The sequence below is a fragment of the Dreissena polymorpha genome, chromosome 3 (genome assembly GCF_020536995.1).
Source record: "Dreissena polymorpha isolate Duluth1 chromosome 3, UMN_Dpol_1.0, whole genome shotgun sequence".
In the NCBI taxonomy this organism is placed as follows: domain Eukaryota; kingdom Metazoa; phylum Mollusca; class Bivalvia; order Myida; family Dreissenidae; genus Dreissena; species Dreissena polymorpha.
Window position 1 is genome coordinate 1,280,247 of NC_068357.1, and position 18,822 is coordinate 1,299,068.

At 32.9% G+C, this 18,822-nt stretch overlaps 2 protein-coding genes and 1 long non-coding RNA gene across 21 annotated transcripts in view; 2 read left to right on the forward strand and 1 right to left on the reverse strand.

Annotated features, from left to right (window-relative positions):
- LOC127872720 (uncharacterized) overlaps window positions 1-18,822 on the forward strand; it is a 161,314-nt gene that overhangs the window by 113,493 nt on the left and 28,999 nt on the right. Inside the window, exons 1-2 of one of the 18 annotated variants that reach the window (XM_052416070.1) lie at window positions 8,178-8,333; window positions 8,824-8,871. The exons of 7 other annotated variants lie outside the window; for them this stretch is intronic. The gene's annotated coding sequence lies outside the window, so the exon portion shown is untranslated. Of the gene's footprint in view, window positions 1-8,177; window positions 8,334-8,823; window positions 8,872-14,950; window positions 15,732-15,822; window positions 15,850-18,822 lie in introns of those variants that run through there. 10 more of the 18 variants (XM_052416071.1, XM_052416061.1, XM_052416063.1 and 7 more) reach the window with 10 other exon arrangements.
- Window positions 1-18,822, reverse strand: part of LOC127872735 (uncharacterized) — a 131,483-nt gene that overhangs the window by 83,736 nt on the left and 28,925 nt on the right. The gene's annotated exons all lie outside the window — the stretch shown is intronic.
- Window positions 1-18,822, forward strand: part of LOC127872724 (uncharacterized) — a 224,225-nt gene that overhangs the window by 61,912 nt on the left and 143,491 nt on the right. The window lies entirely within an intron of this gene.

Here is an 18,822-nt window from a genome sequence, read left to right on the forward strand (position 1 = left end):
TCTGTTCTTCCATCCTATTCTCAAAATGAATTTTAAACCACAATACTTTATAATAACATTTGTATTGAATGCTAACCATATTATGACCCAAAAAACAATTTTACAAACCCGTAATCCAGTCGCAGCGAGTTTTTTTAATTTAGTTTACCATTATCAGTGTTCTCTGTAAGACCGGCAGCGGGCCATTTCGCCGGTTACATTTACTCTAGACGCCAACTACTTTCCCCAAGTATATCAAGTAAAATGTCACAAATGCTTTAGTTTTACTGCATTGTTGCTGGCCATATAACTGGCTACTCAATTTTTTTTGGAAAACACTGAATTATGCATGACAAACACACAAAACTTAAAATCTTAGATTTGTTTTTAAAATAAATTGACACAGCTTGTCGCCATTAAAATCCCAAGATTCAAATAATGTTCCACGAGATACGTCAACAATTGCTTAATCAAATGAATGAAAAATAAAAGTAAAGAAAGCCGGATTTTACATAAATTCCAGGTTGATAAACACAACAAGGTAAAGGTACCTTGTAGTCGGTGAGATATAATAATAATACAGTTAGTAAGGCTCGTACCCTGGGTACGGTAAATATACTAAAATGTACCCGGGAATTTTAACACTTAATCGGTTGTTGTCGGCTATTTTGTACAAATATTAATATATGGTCACATTTATGTCAATTTTCTGTTCAATGGCATTTATATTATCAAAACTCATTGTTAAATCATTAATGTGATTTAATTTTAAATCTTAAATTGTTAAAAGTCGCATCATTGTATGACGTCGTCAAGTATAATATTTTCCGCGACGTTGCACATTAACTTTTTACCGCCATAGATTTTTTTAAAGAAACATTATTTGGTTTGCGAGGTCAGGGGTCAGATCAAAATTCCAAATAGTGCAGGGTCGCACATAATGCTCATAGCTACCATGTGTTTAAGTTTCATGGTTCTAGTGCTTATGGTGTAAGAGATAGTGGCTAGGACAGACGGACAGACTGATGGTGGAGATAACCACAATGAACCTGTTAACAGCCAACTAACGCTGCCAACAAAGCACAAGCTTTACGTGTCAGGATGTGGCACTATCTATACAAACTGCATAAGAAATAACAAGACGCTTAGGGTTTGAGGGACACCAAACCTGATTATGAGTCTTCCACACCTTAAGCATCTTAACCCTTTGCATGCTGGGAAATTTGTCGTCTGCTAAAATGTCGTCTGCTGAATTTCTAAAATTAGCATTTTCTTCGATTTTTTATCAAAGAATACTATCAGAATAGCAAACAGTTTGGATCCTGATGAGACGCCACGTTGTGTGGCGTCTCATCTGGATCCAAACTGTTTTCAAAGGCCTTTAAAATTTGGTTCCCGCACTGAAAGGGTTAAATATACTTATTTGCTTGTGTACATGTACCTGATAATAAATTATTATTATTACCTGTTTTGGCATCAACAAGCTTTATCAATTGGCCCTCAAATTTTGCACATAAACGCTACACGATCAACCAATATGCCTTTTCATTTCAAGTTGGAAAGCAATTTAGCCCTTATTCGGCCATAATAGGGTGGAGGATCAATTTAAAATACAACTATTCCAGATACAAAAATATTAATTCATTTATTTAATGCACTTATTTTCTTCTCTTTTGCTACGAAATGACCAGTCATATTTTGCACTAGCAGATGATATTTCTTTTTTTACATATGAAAGGTAAAAAGAAATTCAAGCAGCATTTTATAATATAAATTTAAAAATGCACTAAATCATGCACTTAAAAACAATATTATTGTGATTCTGTTATTTATAATCATATTAATAATGCCTCATTTTTCTCCATTTTATGGTTTACTATCTATTTTTCCCAATTTTATGGTTTATCTTGCTTATTTTCTGAATTCAAAAGGCACTGGCTTAAAAAAAACTGTCTATGCATGTAACTGTATATTGAAATCTCATTATGAGTGATTATAAATGCATGATAAAATTCTAACATGTTATGTTATAGATAAATCTATATTGTTGGTAATTTTTCCTAAACATTATTAGCCACCGTTGTGGTCAAACATATTTTTTGTTATATTAATGACGTTGTTTCACAGATTACTGTAACAGAGCTACAGATTAGGTGCACATTTGTGTAAATACCCAATGTAAAATTGCCGATTACGCATAGAAAAATAAAACCATGCGTTCCGAAACCCAATTGAAATTGTCGATTAGGCATATCATATTTTTCCTTTGCATATTGAGTAAATCTGTCCCGGAAATACCCTCGTCCGAAATACCCGGATTCTTTCCGCTTTGTCCAAGCGCTTTCAGTATACGTGTTATTGTTGTGAAAATGTAGATGTTAATGTTATACTTGTTATGTACAAACTGACTTAAAATAAAATTTGTATTTGTATATTTGTATACCATGTGCTCAAGTGTTTTCAAATTCAGAATGACATTTCCCGGTATTTTAGAATATTCTGGCTTGTGTTGTTAACAAATTGTAGTGTAAATACAAACTCAAAGTAAATATTTAAAACTACCCGATTCACACTGAAATCAGTTTTATAATCCACCAGACGTATGTTGTTAATCACAAATAATAGATTTCAGAAAACAAAGGCAATGTTTACAATATTAGCAAAAGATGTCAAGGATGATCCGACAGTATCCAAATGAAAACTAGTCTTGGACAAAGCGACAATGGCTTCAAAATTGTGAATTTCAGACTGATGAGAGTTATTTTCATCTATTGTTAGATGCATTTGAAACATTTAAACCTTAAAACATTCCTCGATGCAGTAATTTATATTCATTCACCAATATATGTAGAAATGTATCCAAGAAAATGAGTATTCTTTGATTTATAGCGTGACATAAATATGTTACGACTCTGGTTGACTTTCGATACAGAGTTGGCTTCAGAGTACAGGTATGTCAATACCATATAAATTGTACGCTGAAGTTTCTTTAGCTAATATTTTTCTAATGTTGACAGACCATTGACATTGCTGGGGTTTGTTGATTTAAAGACTTATTATCATCACGGGCAGAAAAACATTATTGACATTAAACAGCGCGTCATTAATTAGACATCAGCTGCACAACTGTATGGTAAAAGGTAAATATGTATCTTAATAATTATGTTGACAACTAGCTTACGTAGCAACGTCCGAAAATATGAAATATCCGACATGTATTTCAATATTTAAAATTCAAGATATAATGACGACTGAACTGTTTTACTTTAAGTAAAAAACGGTAAAACTATGTTGAAAATGAAACACAACAAACTAAATACTTATCTGTTACGGCTAAACGACTAATTATCCCAATATAACACTGTCATTGAATCGCACATTTCAATTATAATTATTCCCCTTGAAAGTTAATGCATATTGATATAACGAATTCATCAAACGTTATCAAACATTAGTAATTTGAATAGCATCGGATTCGCACAATATTATGTGGATGTAAATCCGATCCGGTTGTTGTTTATGTGTCAAGCTCATTTTGTCAGTGACTGAGTGAGATATAATAAATTTCTTCCGTAGTAAAATCTACTGTAAAGTACACAATGATACTTACGTAATTCTGTCGTATCCGTCTGAATAAACATCCGCTGCACAAAATATAGACATTTGTATTAATGATAATTAAACACAATCATATTTTCTGTGCTTATTGAACTAATAACACTGAGTTTCTTTGTCGCGTTACAAGATGGCGGATGTCTAACGCTGTTTGTGAAGTGACGTCACAATGTTTATCTGTGCGCGTGCCCTTTCCCATAAAAGTATTTAAACACAAAATACTCGAAAACTTGATTTTTGCCAGGTATAACGCCTATGCCAACAGGTAGATAGCATTCTTGTCCATATACATGTCAAATTTCAGCAAACGTGTTCGGCCAGTTTTCAAGGCGCTCAAATCGCGGCTATATGCCTCAACTTAACGAAACTTAGCCCCCTTTATCATTCGTTCGAATGAACGTCATCAATGATGACGTCCAATACATCACTCATTCCATATTCACATGCATCAATCGCAACAAAACCCATTCAAAAAATGCAAAACAACATGCTACACTGTTTATATATGTTTTCGTATTTAATCACTTCCAAAATGCTATGTATATATTAAAAGGACCGATACTACGGATATACATGCTAAAAATTGGTTAATAAATGTTTAATAAGCCGCTTAATTGTGAAACGTATGGAAACATATTTTAGGGACAAACTGAGAAAGCGATTCATTTTTTTTATAGAAAACGCACATTCGCATAGTCACAAACCTTAGCAACCATGCAATCAGAAGAACCGATATTATGATAAACTTTATACACGATTCAGATTACTACAGGTACCTAAGTCAAGCCAGTATTTTGTCAAAAGATGGCTTATTTGAATGCACTTTTTGTTGGTATGTCCAAGAAAACATATTAACCTATTGACACATAAAACATGCGTGTTGTTTAATCTTTTTCAAAAAACATATTTAGATATATTCATTAAAAGAGCCGATTCTACGAATACAAATGCTACATGTTACGTAATTTAAAAATTATTGCATCACACTGGAGTAAACACGACTTACTTTTTAATGTTAATCGGGAATCATAAAAAGTATCGTCGTTATTTTCATAAATAAACAGTAAATACATTGAAACTTTTTAAATAAAAAAAATGCCCAGCAGTTCTTGACTTTTACGTATATGTCATGATACGATGAGGAGGGTCGGTACTATGAAAATAAGAGATAGGGATTTACCGGTGCATTTTTTGCATTACATTTTCAGACGCGAAAGCCGCCACGCGCCCTTATCGATAACGATCATAATTGCCTTCGGAGTAAAAATGTTAGCCTAGATATTCCTTTTCTAACAAAATTATGTTTTCTCCAAACGATCCATAATCCTTTACAATGAACAATTACAAACTAATACATTTGTAAATACCGTTTGAGTTCAGTAACCACAATTATACTGTTTACTAGAAACACTTTGATGTGCATTTGATGGTAATTCCAAACGAGTGCTAACTGAGAATTCACCAAACGAAATCATTCATTACTATTGGCTCGCGAATGTAGTCCGACATATACGATAGTATTTTGCTAGGCACACCTGCCCCATACGTAATTAGTTCAAGAGTGTGGACATTGGAGAAAGGAAAATGTGCGTATCGGCGAAAATGAAACTTGGCTGGGCAGACGGGCTGGCAGTTAAATTTAATTAAATATATTTACCTTTGTTAGAAGACACGGAGGATTGCTTTTTCCTGGAGCTATGGGGAAGGGAAACTTGCTGTGAAAGTGTTTACATTTGATTACAAAACTAATGATTCTGTTCGAGCACCGCATTTTTCCAGTATATATTCGTCCGGAGGTAAATAAGCCTTGGCAATATGCCGAGGATTGTGTGCCTATTGTTCAGCCATTGTATTTGTCCACGAAGGACTGGAGTATCTGTGCAGAGTTTTAATTTCTTCGCGAACGTTATTACAAACGTTATTCGGACACGGTCGTGGTTGTTTTGCCGCGGTATCATGCATAGCCTTACATGAGCTTTTTGCGCCTCGTTTATTGCATATTTCTGGTGTGGGGCATTTTAGCAAGTTTGCGGTGTAACAGCCAATGCACGCAGCTGGCGCCTGAACGCTTGACCAGACAACATTGTATATATTCGCGTGTACATTTATAACTTCGGTTTCCACGAAGTGATCTAAGCCCGACTTAGCAATATCCACTGCCAGCCATGCCTTAAGCCAGTTTGTACTTTCTTTATCATTAAATACATCGGCCAGACTCGCCATTGTGCCATAAGTCTACATCTCAGAAGGAAAATTTGATGGTTTATGACTGAACACGGTGTAGCTTGAGCATCACCTGTTAAAAACTTTGATAATTTCACCATTTAGGGAATGGTCCCTTCCAGATTGGAAAATAATCATAAACGTATTTCACTAACTTATAACTGGCCTTCTTGAAACAGAGGTAGGGGCGAGTAACCATAGAAAGTATTTCATGACCAATCGCCAAACAATTTAAGTTGGCATTGCACCTTTAACCTCTGAAGTGTATTTCAGAGCTGTTCTATATGTGCTTGCCGGCGTAAACAATTTAGTGGGAGTATAGTACGCATTGCGATCAAGACACAGTAATAAAACGTATCAAATATAAAAAGAGGGCCATGCATCCTACTCGCTCACTTTAGAACCGATTAAGAAGATTAATTGATGGGGGGACAACTCTTCTGGAACAAGTTTGTACCGTGAATATTTTGACGCATTCGGCACAAAACAATTAATCAACATTTAGCATTGTATTTTACATTTCTCATATACGGCATAATACACAACCTGTCGTGCAATCAGTGACAAGGGAAAGAAAAATGATAAAACGACTTACTTTACAATAAACAGTGAGCCCACAAATATCAAGGTTTATTGCATCATGTTTACTAGATGCAGCACGTTGAAATGTACTAGAAATATTTTCCTTTTTGTTTGGATAGATTGAGATACGACGACAGAATCACGACAAAATCAACAGTAATAAAGAAATTTATTTGGCAAATTATCAACTTGATCAGTGTTTGTAATCACACGGACAACACCAAAATTGTTTTAAATTATTAACATTTCACAGGGAAGGATTTTGTTTTATGCATTCACACATACGTAAACTAGCTCGACGCTCATTAAGTTATTCCAAATCATTGCGCATTTACCGATATGGTGAAGTCGCTACCGGGAACGAATCGACTCACTTGTCTAGCAAGTGAGAATTCAGAACACCAACTATTCTTATATGTGTCCATAAAATAACAATTTTGCTAATTATGTTTTTTTAAGTTATTATTTTAAGTGTTTTACGAGGTTGCTGACTTTGCTGACTGTGTCGGAGCAACGCCTGAAGAGATGATAACTGATTGGATAATATTACCTGTAGAAGCAACTCTCTGACAAGGCAAGCAGTTGGAATAGAAAGTTCACAACTTCTGACTGAAATCACAACCACGAAGAAGATTCAAGCATAAAAATGGAACCGGTAATGTTTAGAACGAATGGCGTTATTTCGGCTCTCGAAAGTTAACTGACGGTTGCCATTACAGAAATCTCGGCGGCGCCTTTCGTCATGGTACGTCAGGGCCATCATACATAACTTCTACTGTGACATAGGACACGTTGTAAATAAATCTTCATAAGAAATAAACAACCAATTCCTTTATCAAATGTAATTCGAGTGAAACGCAATGAATAATTTAAATAGTTAATAGAGTTATTATAAATACCTATGAAAAAGAACTTACACAAGTGTTCGTATATTCGGTCGCACACCAACATTTGATTAAAATCAAGTAAGAACCAAACAACTAATCTTACCTACCTTGGACTGAAATCAATGGATGAAAATAAAGAAGCGTAATGTAATGTTCTCAACTATGGATGAAATTACGGAGAAATCGCATTTAACAGTTTACTTTAATACCATTTATGTGTGTTTCTGAAAAGTACACAATCGGTAACAGGTTATGACAGAGTTGTTATATTCCATGCTTTTATGGTGCAAGGTAAGTGTATAACTGTATAGGTGTAAGACAAATATAATTGATTATCTTTCTTGTGTATGCAGAGACCATATTGCAAACCGAAATGTCTTAATAATCGCTACAGACACGGTGTGCAGGTTGTTTGTGTTGTAACTTAAACTTTGCCTTACACAATAAATACAACGGCAAGATATCAGTTTTGAAAACATACTTTTATCGAACACAACCCTTATGTTTAATTTCAAATTGATTATTACCATGTGTAGAGTAACAACAGGAAGATTAAGTCGTCTTCATATTGTTCTCCTCAATCGACACGACACTCTTAATTCGGCGGCAAGGATAAAACGGTTATTCTTATGCACATTCTCCACCGGATGCAGACTCAAATTTTTTGACGACACGAGGTAGAATCTAGTATAATTCCTGAAGTTGTTTAAAGGGAAATATTTTGTTGAACAAATCTATAAAAAACATGAAAAAATTTCAAAACAGAACACATATATTTATGAGTTCTGTAGATACATGTAATATTGGCCCAATATTGGCTTACGTGTACTTTATAATATGCATGCATGTAAGCACTGTACTGAAAACAATTACAAGTTGAATTAATGTCGACAACAGCCCTTTAAAGTTAGTCGATAACGTTCAGTACATTCGACGAAGGAACAAAGTCCTCAGGTACGCCTCTTCTAAATAACTCAGCTCAGTGGGCGGAAACGAACTATCAGTGATACCTGGTTATACTTCAGCGATGTAATCTACATGTTACAGGTAATCACATTTGCTTTTCTCACTAGAATATTTATATATAGATGTAATAAAATGCTGTAGTATGTCTATGAGTATTCGTTTAATTAATGCTTTTACTGGTGCCCAAAATTACACGTATTGTAGCATGTAAATCTTTAGTAGTTTATTGAAAGAAAATGCATGTGTATATTCGTGTTATTCGTCTTAAATTGATATGATGGAAATCAACACTACTTATTGAAATAGAACGTTCGCACACCAAACTCATTTTTGTTTCAAAAATAATTCATATATTTAACATAATTATTCGGTACAAAGTTTGTTTGTTTTTTTTTTAAACAATACTACGCTTTGATCGGCCATCGGCAAACAATTTACTTAAAACTATCCTTCCAACTAAGGTATTTGTTATTCTCTTCAAAGTATTATGTTAAACGTAAGGTTCACAACGAATGTTAAATATTCACAGATAGTGTTATCTTAAGTGTTTTATTGCTCGCTTTACATCAAGGAGTGTTCGACTGAGGACGTGTTTTCGATGTGTGCACACATTCCTCGCGTATGTTATCAAATTTGAGCGTTTTATTTTTAAATATGACACAAAAATAAAGATCATTAAGTAACTAAAATTGAATGTATAAACAATAAACATGTTTAATACAAAATATTGGCACATGTACATTGTATCTCTGCATTTACATAATGCGCTTTGTTTAGATTTTTAATAGTGTTAGTTATTTGTTTTATGAATATGCTTAACATAACGCACATAATATAAAAAAAATATGTATTAGTGATTGCTCTTAATTCCTTGTTCGATGTATACAGTTGAATGAGTGAGAAACGTAATTACCAGTCTATACTTTATTGCTTCAATCAGTACGGATTTTGCATATGTCAAAATGCAGGGATCACTTGAGTCAATGCATAGGGATTAATTTCGTTTTCTTCATCAGCATAACCGTTTGAGTTACGATGAACCTCACAGTCAGGCGGGGCTAGCTTATATTTTGTAAATTTGTGCATGTCAATGACGTAAAGGGTAATTGAAGCAGACGGACCCGTAATTTATACTCTTTCCTTGAATGTATACAAATTGTTAAAATATGCTTGCTGTAGGCCTAAGTTCTTTTTGCAAATAAGTCTTCAAACTCATACAGTTTGCCCCCAAAAAAATTGCAAGAGAGTGTTTCTCTTACTAGATTTCAATTATTGCCACTAATATAGCGCCAAAGCACCTTCTTAAGCCTTTAAATAACAAAAACTTTTTTTTCCATGGTCTTACCGTTATATATACGATGACATTAACAGAAGATTTATTCAAACACAGACTTTGAAGCATTAAATACGTAAAAAAAAATACATAAAGCATTAAAAAATCGTCATGCTGCACAAATTTACAGCATTCTTTGAAAATGCAACCAACAATTTAAAATTAACATATGTTATGTACATCACTTAAGCAGAGGTCCTATTTTTTTAAACAATAGTACATGTAAAAACATAATCTGTCTATCTTTTAGATACATGAAAGCACTCCGTAAATTTTTGGAAGAGCCGTCATATAATGTTGTTTGTACTTCCAACTTAATACCTTTTTGCTTAAAAATAAGCAATACAAAACTAACCTGATTCTATAATTTTCACCTTAAGTCATATTTTTTTCATCTTCGTGCTAAAGTAATATCATATAATTAAACAAAACAAAATGATGTAATCAGTGCGTTCTGATTATGTATGCATGGCCTGAATTAAGAGTATAACTTCCTTATAGTATATGTTTAGTATTCCATAAACTTACAAGTAATACACACATAAAAGCAAGAACACAGTAAATCATTTGATACACATTTACAAGTTTAAATAATTCTACTACAATTGTCCTAAATATATTTTGTTAAGCATCCAAATAATTAATCATCATAATAAATATAAATTTACATAATTAAAAACAAGATTAACAAAAAGTTGCAAATATCAATTTTTACAAAATTCGACATGCACAATGTAATCATAGAACTGTCTATCAACTGCATCCTTTATTTGAAGGTATGCACAAATTTAGTGTCAAATTTATATTAACTACACAGATACAGATTAAATCAAGCACACAACGACCATAACCATTGCGCTATAAGTAAAGTACCATTTTCGCAAATAAGATAATTCACGTGAAAAACTAGTAGGATCTTTAAAGTACTACGAGCTAGACAAAAATAAGCTAGTACAAATTCTTGTGGACATTCAGATTTCAACATTAACAACAATTTGTACATGCATTAATATCCTTTATGTGTGTGTCTGTTCACGCAAAGTGCTAAATGCATAAGTAAGTTGTTTACATCCACAAATCACATGTAAATGCAATAGAAGATTTGACAAACATTTAAAGTATAAGTACAGCACAATACAATATCACATAGAAAAAACTATCTCAAGTTTTATTTCTAATTGGAAACTGATAATAAGATTAACTAAATCCTTCCATTTAAAATAATGTTAAATAGAGAGGGTTTTTTCGAATATCTCAGTCTCTTATTAATTAATTATTCCATTAAATATGTTATAAATCGCAATGACAAAACATAATGATCACTCACTTATCATCCTTACTTTCATAGAATGTCTCATTAAGTGATAAGTTTATCACTTGTAAGTGGCGAGGGCTTGTACGACTTATACGAACAAACACATATTAAGCAATACAATAGTTCTGTCACTGTTACTTATTATGTGTTCATAATTTTAAAACTTTCTTGATTATGTTTAAAAAAAAAAACATTTACTATTTTTTACTACTATTTTTGGCATTCAACCGCAACGATATTAATTTAAAATTAAAATGCAATTTCATTCATTAAAGCTGTTTGAAGCCAGTGATGTTGTGTTTATTTTTTTCTATTTTCAACTATGATGGTGTGTTTTTTATTGAAATATTTCTGGCACTTGGTCTATTAAATATCATACAGAATGAAGTAAAATGCAAATTTGTATATTCATGAACAGGATTTGTTGGAATTGTATTCATTCATAATAACACCTAATGGTCTTCAAAAATTTGTGAATTTCGAAGTTAATGGGATCAGTGCCTGAGTCTGCGTTACGATAGGACCCCTGGTGTGGCTCAGTATTCATGCCTTATTAACTTAAAAAACTCATACACATTGGAACGATTTCATTTAAAGCTGCAATTTGTTTTAAGTGTGAACTGAAAAATATGAAATAGTGGTGTATTCCTGTGCTTTTTTGTGGGGACGGAGAACTCGGACATAACCCTACCTGTCCAATATCATGGCGACCACATTGGCTTCGGGCAGCGTCGGAAGCGCGACGTAGTTCTCATGGGCTGCCCAACGCCATTCTCGCGTTTGCTGGTAAATGTTTGGATAGCGTCGCGGGAAAATCACATGGAATATATTGAACGTTTTATTGAATAATGGTATCGCGGTCCGTGAACTTTGCAGGGAAAATGCCCTTTACTCCGTGAAGATTTCAGTCATGAATACGTCTGATCACTGTCAACTGGGTCATGCGAATTGTATATCGTTTTGTTTCTTTATTTCTTAAAATTTGACCCAGCATGTGTTGAAATATACCAAGATATATACATTTCCAGAGAGTAAATTCATTTCTGCGTTAATTAGACCGGGGTCATGACAATCGCTGCAAAATTGATGAATTAATGACTGTTCAAACCGATGCACCCCGTTTTCGGATGATTTCGAGTTGGATACCTTGTTATATATAAATATTTGATAGTGATTGTTTTTCAGAAAAGTTGATTTTTCATTTTAATATGATAATTTATCATTCAAAATGATATTTCACTAAAAAATATCATAGCCACACGCTAACTACCTGTGAAACTAAGCAAATAATTACGTTTGGCAACTTGCTGAGAATTCAGAAAACTATGACCTAATGTGTGAGAAAAATTACAAAAGTTAGCATACTCTGTTGTCCGAAAAGATGCGATTTGGTGTATTTATGTTTTTCATACATAAATAGTCATTCTTTTATTCGCCTAGTTCAATGTATAATTCAGTTGCGTTAACAGCGAAACATAAAGCCGAGGCAGTTTAAAGCATCAGGTTTTTTGTAACCCAGCATATATCTGTGTTCAGTACGTTTCTTGGTTGTTAAGTTATTCGCTTGCCAACAACGGATGTTGATACTAAGCAAAATTGGCGATATCATGGATTTCATTCTATTCCCCAAATCGAGGGTCGAGGGCACTGTTTTATCTGTTTAAAATATTTTTGTCAGATGCAATAGTTTTGGACTTAAATAGCAATCGTTAAGAGAACAACAATAACAACAACTACTACTACAACCACTACTACTACTTCTACTACTACTACTACTACTACTACTACTACTACTTCTACTACTACTACTACTACTACTACTACTACTACTACTACTACTACTACTACTACTACTACTACTACTCCTACTACAACTACTACTAGTTCTACTACTACTGCTACCACTACTACTACTACTACTACTACTACTACTACTACTACTACTACTACTACTACTACTACTACTACTACTACTACTTTTACTACTACTACTACTACTACTACTACTACTACTACCACTACTACTACTTCTGCTACTACTACTACTACTACTACTACTACTACTACTACTACTACTACTACTACTAATACTACTTCTACTACTACTACTACTACTACTTATACTAATAGTACTACTACTAATACTACATTAATTTCATATTGTGATCGGAGAATGCAGGCGCATATTTGCGAAGATAGACATATATCCAATCCTTACCGCCACGTGATATTTGACCAGGTGCGTTTGACCTGAAGTCATGAAGACTTAATACCCATCCGTTATCTTTTGTTAGATGACGTATCTTTCCTGCAAATGGGAGATCCCGTGTTTGATTCCGCACCCAGGGAACATTCTCTTAAGATTTCCAAAACTGGTTCTGCTCAAGAAAGGGATTCAAGATTGTCTTTATCAGACTAAGGTTGTCAATGTTAGCCAATAATTTAAAAGGTTAATACTTACACATGGGAAGCACGTGAAGTTTTACGCGTCCGCATCTGGTTGTTGACCTCCAATGCCTGGCGAGAGATAGTGTCATAAAGATACGTCGACCGGTAGAAAACCATTGTCAATAATAATCTGCCGACAGATATTATTATCTGCTAATTTAAACGCTACGATTTCAATGAGACTGTGTCTCACATGTAGTAAACAGCCATAGCTTGCACTGAATTTGGATATCAACTTAAAGTAAATTTTATACTTTAATCGAGCAAGTTTATCGATTGCTACCCGAAGAGGGTGTACATGCACGTTTTATCAGTTGGTTTTAAGCGAGATGTTCATGTCAATGTTGTAGAGAGGGTGGGGTTTTGTTTTACATTTATTGTTTAATAGGTTTATTTTCGTTCAGGTGAGTTTTGTATTGTATAATATATGAATTTTGCCCATAAATGTCTTTCACGACATTATTCATTTAAATGTAGACACTTGTTGTTCAGAGAAAAAACGCCCAAGGATAAAGTAGGTCAGCATGTGGTCAAGTGTATAGTTCGACTGGTAGAAAAGCACACAAAATAATCATATACGCTTGAGTCATTGAACCTTCATTGGTTACAATATGTTTAAGACGGACTATGTTTAAATCTTTTAAAAGTTCGATTAAGCCGTTTAAATTGCGATAGTGAAATAATGCACCAGTATATTGCATTATGCCAGAATCTGTTATAGCTGACTTGAAATATAGTCTACTATCCAGCTTTTATAGCATAATGTATACAAGTTTATGGGTATGTTATTAGATTGCTCCAGGGCAATTTAGTTTTCACAGTTTTAAAGATGAAACACAAAGTGCAATTTAATTCATATGAAACATATTGCAACAAAAGATCATGGAGCGCATTCAACAAGCGATACAACTGATAAAAGCATGACTGTACTTTTTTTTTTAAATACGATGATGTGTGCTTACATTATTGGTAGTTAATTATAGCAAAGCAGTTTTTAAGCAGTTACAACGAAAATAGGAAAACAATATTTCTTATAGAAACAGTAAGCAGAACTGTAAATATAACATTTTCTGATATCATATTATTTTAATAGAGGTAGTGTTGGCAAACTGTTGTTGTTTCAAAGAATCTATCATTTCTGCATCTGATCTGCCGTTGAAGCAGCCTACTAATATTTATTATATTTCATTCTGCAGTTATAAATAAATAAATACCTTATAATATTATTATCGTTGCTATAGGTTTATTTGCACATGGAGTTAATATTCCAATTCAAAAATGTTATTTGTATGGGTGTTGTTGTAGCGATTGTTGTTGTTAATGAATGGTCATGCAAAACTTCTTATGCTCAAAAGAATAAACAAGTACGGTATAGAGTACATTTAATTGATAGTGTTGGTGCTATTGATTTTATTTTGTGTGAATGTTTGCGTTCTAAACTAAACATGGTAATAAGAAACTATCGTTTTCAGAATATAGATAACCAATTTGTGTACGTGAAATTATTTGATTCTGTATAATAATTTAACAAATGTTCATACTACTACTAAAACTACAACAACAACAACTTCTACAACTACTACTTATACGTGTACGTATACTAATAGTATTACTACTACTAAGAAATATACAAAATGCCTCATGTGTTTTAAGAATTTGTTTGTTACTACTGTTTTTGTCATCTTTTGCGTAATATTCTTTTTCAATGATTTGATATTTTCATTAAAATAACGCATTTGATATCTCGACCTCGATGCGCAAATAATTTTCTTCTATCTACACAAAAATCTAATGCATATTAGATCATCGAACGCAAAAAAACACACTGTAAATTGCTAACCTCTGTCAACACTAGTTTAACGGTGGAATTGAATCGAGCCTGTTCTGTACATATTTTTGCTATAGATGTTAAAACTCTCATGTTATTGAATACAACCACTAGACTTGCAATAAGTTTAACGCTTTCATGAATATTTCTCTTCATAAAAATCTATTTTTAAACATAAAGTACACCACATACTTCTAAATATGGTCTTAATTTTACGTCCGATAAGCGGCCAATCAAATAACGTATTTATATCACGTGTCCATTATGACGAATCAAACGAGTGTAAAATCAACAGATAACAGTCTAGTCTTAACTATCCGTTTACGCATTCCTTTCGTCGGCTTCGTAATATTGGTTGCATGTTTGCAGTTTAAATCATGGTTTGCAAGTTTTTTGTCTTGATCAAGCGTTGTTTTGTAAAAATGAAATATTTTTATATCGAAAAAATGTTAAATATAAGAAGTTTTTATCGAACCAAATAAAGTTTGTGTTCTACAGACTTTTCTTCAACCGGGCGGACTAAGGTACACAACTTATTTAGAGTAACGACCTCAGGTAACGACTTAACACTTGCTTAGTATTGTTATTTCCATGTGTAAGATCAATATGTAGTTATACTAATTAACTATGTTGAATTTATTTTCAGCTCAATACATAAAGGAAATGAATCTTGGTAAATACGATTTTATGTAACTGTTATTGCTTTATTTGCTGTATAAATTTATATAGGTTAATATTGATAAATATCTGTATACATCTCATCTAAAACATTTACATTTATAAGTCTGACAAATCTGATTAGAAATCCATGCCCTTTTTTAATTGGTTGATTTACAGAATGGACTACATACACATATATTGCTTCTCACTTCCGATGGTGTGTTTGTTCTGATATACAGCAGTATCCAGTATACTAGTCAATACACGTTATACATGTATCATGCCTTGGCAGATATTTTGAATTTGCCAAGTTCAGGTACAAAATGCCATTAAATTTAAAGAAATGTAAAGGATGCATATTATTTTAAATAACCTCTATGATATTTTATTCCGCGCATGTATATCTCTTGAGCTGTTGTTGTTGCTGACCGTATTTTTGCAGACGCAATATGAATCAGGGGAAACTAGATGCTGTTCGATTTGCATTGATATGTTGCTCAATCATTTTGAAACAAAAACACATTCATTTATACATCTGTTTATAAATAAGCATGTACAAAGATAAAAACTTCTACGCGAAAGCTTGTTCAAGGATTATTATTGGTGCTAAGTCTGTAATCGATGTTTTCATTGGGAACTGATCGTGATGATTATTTCAGATCTTATCAGACATTATCACAGCGTTAAGTATAGCTTCTTAACCGTATAACATGTATGAAATGTTCATATAATGCGATAACGCGATAAACATTAAATTATTTTTTAGAAGCATCGTATAAAACCGTATCAGATCGCAAGGTATCGTGACAAAGCGCGGCAATTATTATCGAATATTAACGAATGTTGGAAATCGCAGTCAACCTTATGCAAATATCACGTTCTTTTACGATCTGTTCTGTTGCTTTTTCAAGAATACATAAAGTCACTTGTATGTCCACATGCTTATTAAAAGCTTTGCAAAAGATTTATTAGTGTGAAAAAAACATGCTTGACGTTTGCTTCAAAATAAGTGGTCTATACACGGAGGCTGTATGTTTAATATGGTATCAGAATGAACTCAACCTTAAACCACTTCAACAATTTACTCTCATAGAATAATAAAAACAGTTGTATAAAACCCATAGACACTACCAGGCGCGTTTACGCTTTCAAGTAAACATATGCCAATGTAATCTTAAAATCATAAAATGAGTATTTACTTGGAAAAGAGGCAAGGCAATTTCTGGGTGGGGGCGGCGGGGGTGTAACAATGAAACATTTTGACGTCGTTGTACGTTTTCTCAGGTGACAATAATAAGTTAACATACAAGAAACCATTTAACAAAAAAACAACAAATATGACATATGTAAACAAAAAATTCGGAAAGGATCGGTCCAAAAGGATCGGTCTAAACTGTATTTATATTTAAAAAAAATAACATGTTTGGTAGAAATTAATCTGAGTACAGGAATCGGAATAAGTGTTTGTCGCTAACTGTCTTCTCATTTTAATCCACTAACGTACCAATACAGCTTAAAGAACCAAAGAAAATAAATATCCAAAGTGGGCGGGACTCTGTGCTGTTAAATGTTAGGTATCATGTTAAAGCTGTACACAAACCAGATAATACGTACTTTGTGTAAGTAGTGATACAAGATATAAATACATGTATACAGAAAATAGGCAGTAAGGATTAATTCAATCCATGTTATAAATGGCTAGCTGATAATGAATGTCATAAGTATTTTTATCACAAACGGTTTATGTAATGAATCGTGTAACTTGGCTTACGTCTTTAATAAACTTAAAGCCACACACCTTGAATTGAAAGTAAATTTAAGTATAAATAAGAAACATATTTTATCTAAGCCAATTAGAATATATATGGTGGTTACAAGGTAGAAATCCGTCTATTATGCGCTTTAAAACTTAAAAAAATCGCGTTTAATTAAATGGACGTATACGTCTGGAAATTCTACTTTCGGTTTTTAAAGCGGTACCGTTTGAAAAGCAAAAAAATACCTGTTAACTATGCTTTAGATTAAATTTTATCTATGACAATTAGAATAAATCAGGTCGTTACAAGGAAGAAATTCGTCTTTTTTGCGCTTTAAAACTTAAAAATAATCGCGTTTGTCGAAATGGACGTATACGTATAGCAATCCTACTTTCGATTTTAAAATTTTAGAAAAAAATTAATAACTTGCTAACTATGCTATAGATTTAATTTTATCTACGCCAATTAGAATGTATCTGGTGGTTACAAGGTAGAAATCCGTCTTTTTGCGCTTTAAAACTTAAAAATAATCGCGTTTGTCGAAAATGGACGTATACTTATAGCAATTCTACTTTCGGTTTTAAATTTAATGACAACTTTGCACACTTTGCATCTTTATGCATTGATTAACATGTATTTCATTTCAAAGTGTGTGGCTTTGATTATCGCTATAAAATAATATAAAAATATTCTTACATGGATTTAAATATTAATGGTGATTTGCTTTTATTATTAATTGTCAAATGAATGATAAATCAGAACATTTAAAACGTTACACAGAATCAATATGTATGAATAACGTTTAATAATTACATGTACGTTATGAATTGCCTGTTTAGTGCATGTTCTTTTGTGTTTATGTGTTACTCTTTTAGCCCCAATTAGAATATCATAGTATACGTTCGCTGACACCACAATCAAAAATAAAAAGACAATTCAGGTTTCGGCTTTATATTACATGATAACATTAACATAGCATAACATTATCCAAACGCAAACAAAGATTTCGCGATCAATACGTCCAGGCATAGATTGATGTAATAAAATCGCAAGGTAAATTAGAGTAATGTGTTAAGATTTAAAAAAAATGGATTAGAAAAAAAGTATTAACAAAGTGTTGACAATGATTGCAAGATTAGGACTTAGTTCTCACTCATAACAATTTGAAACTAGTAGATGCAATAATATTGCGAGAAAAAAAAACAGGAAATACTATCACTTTTATGTTT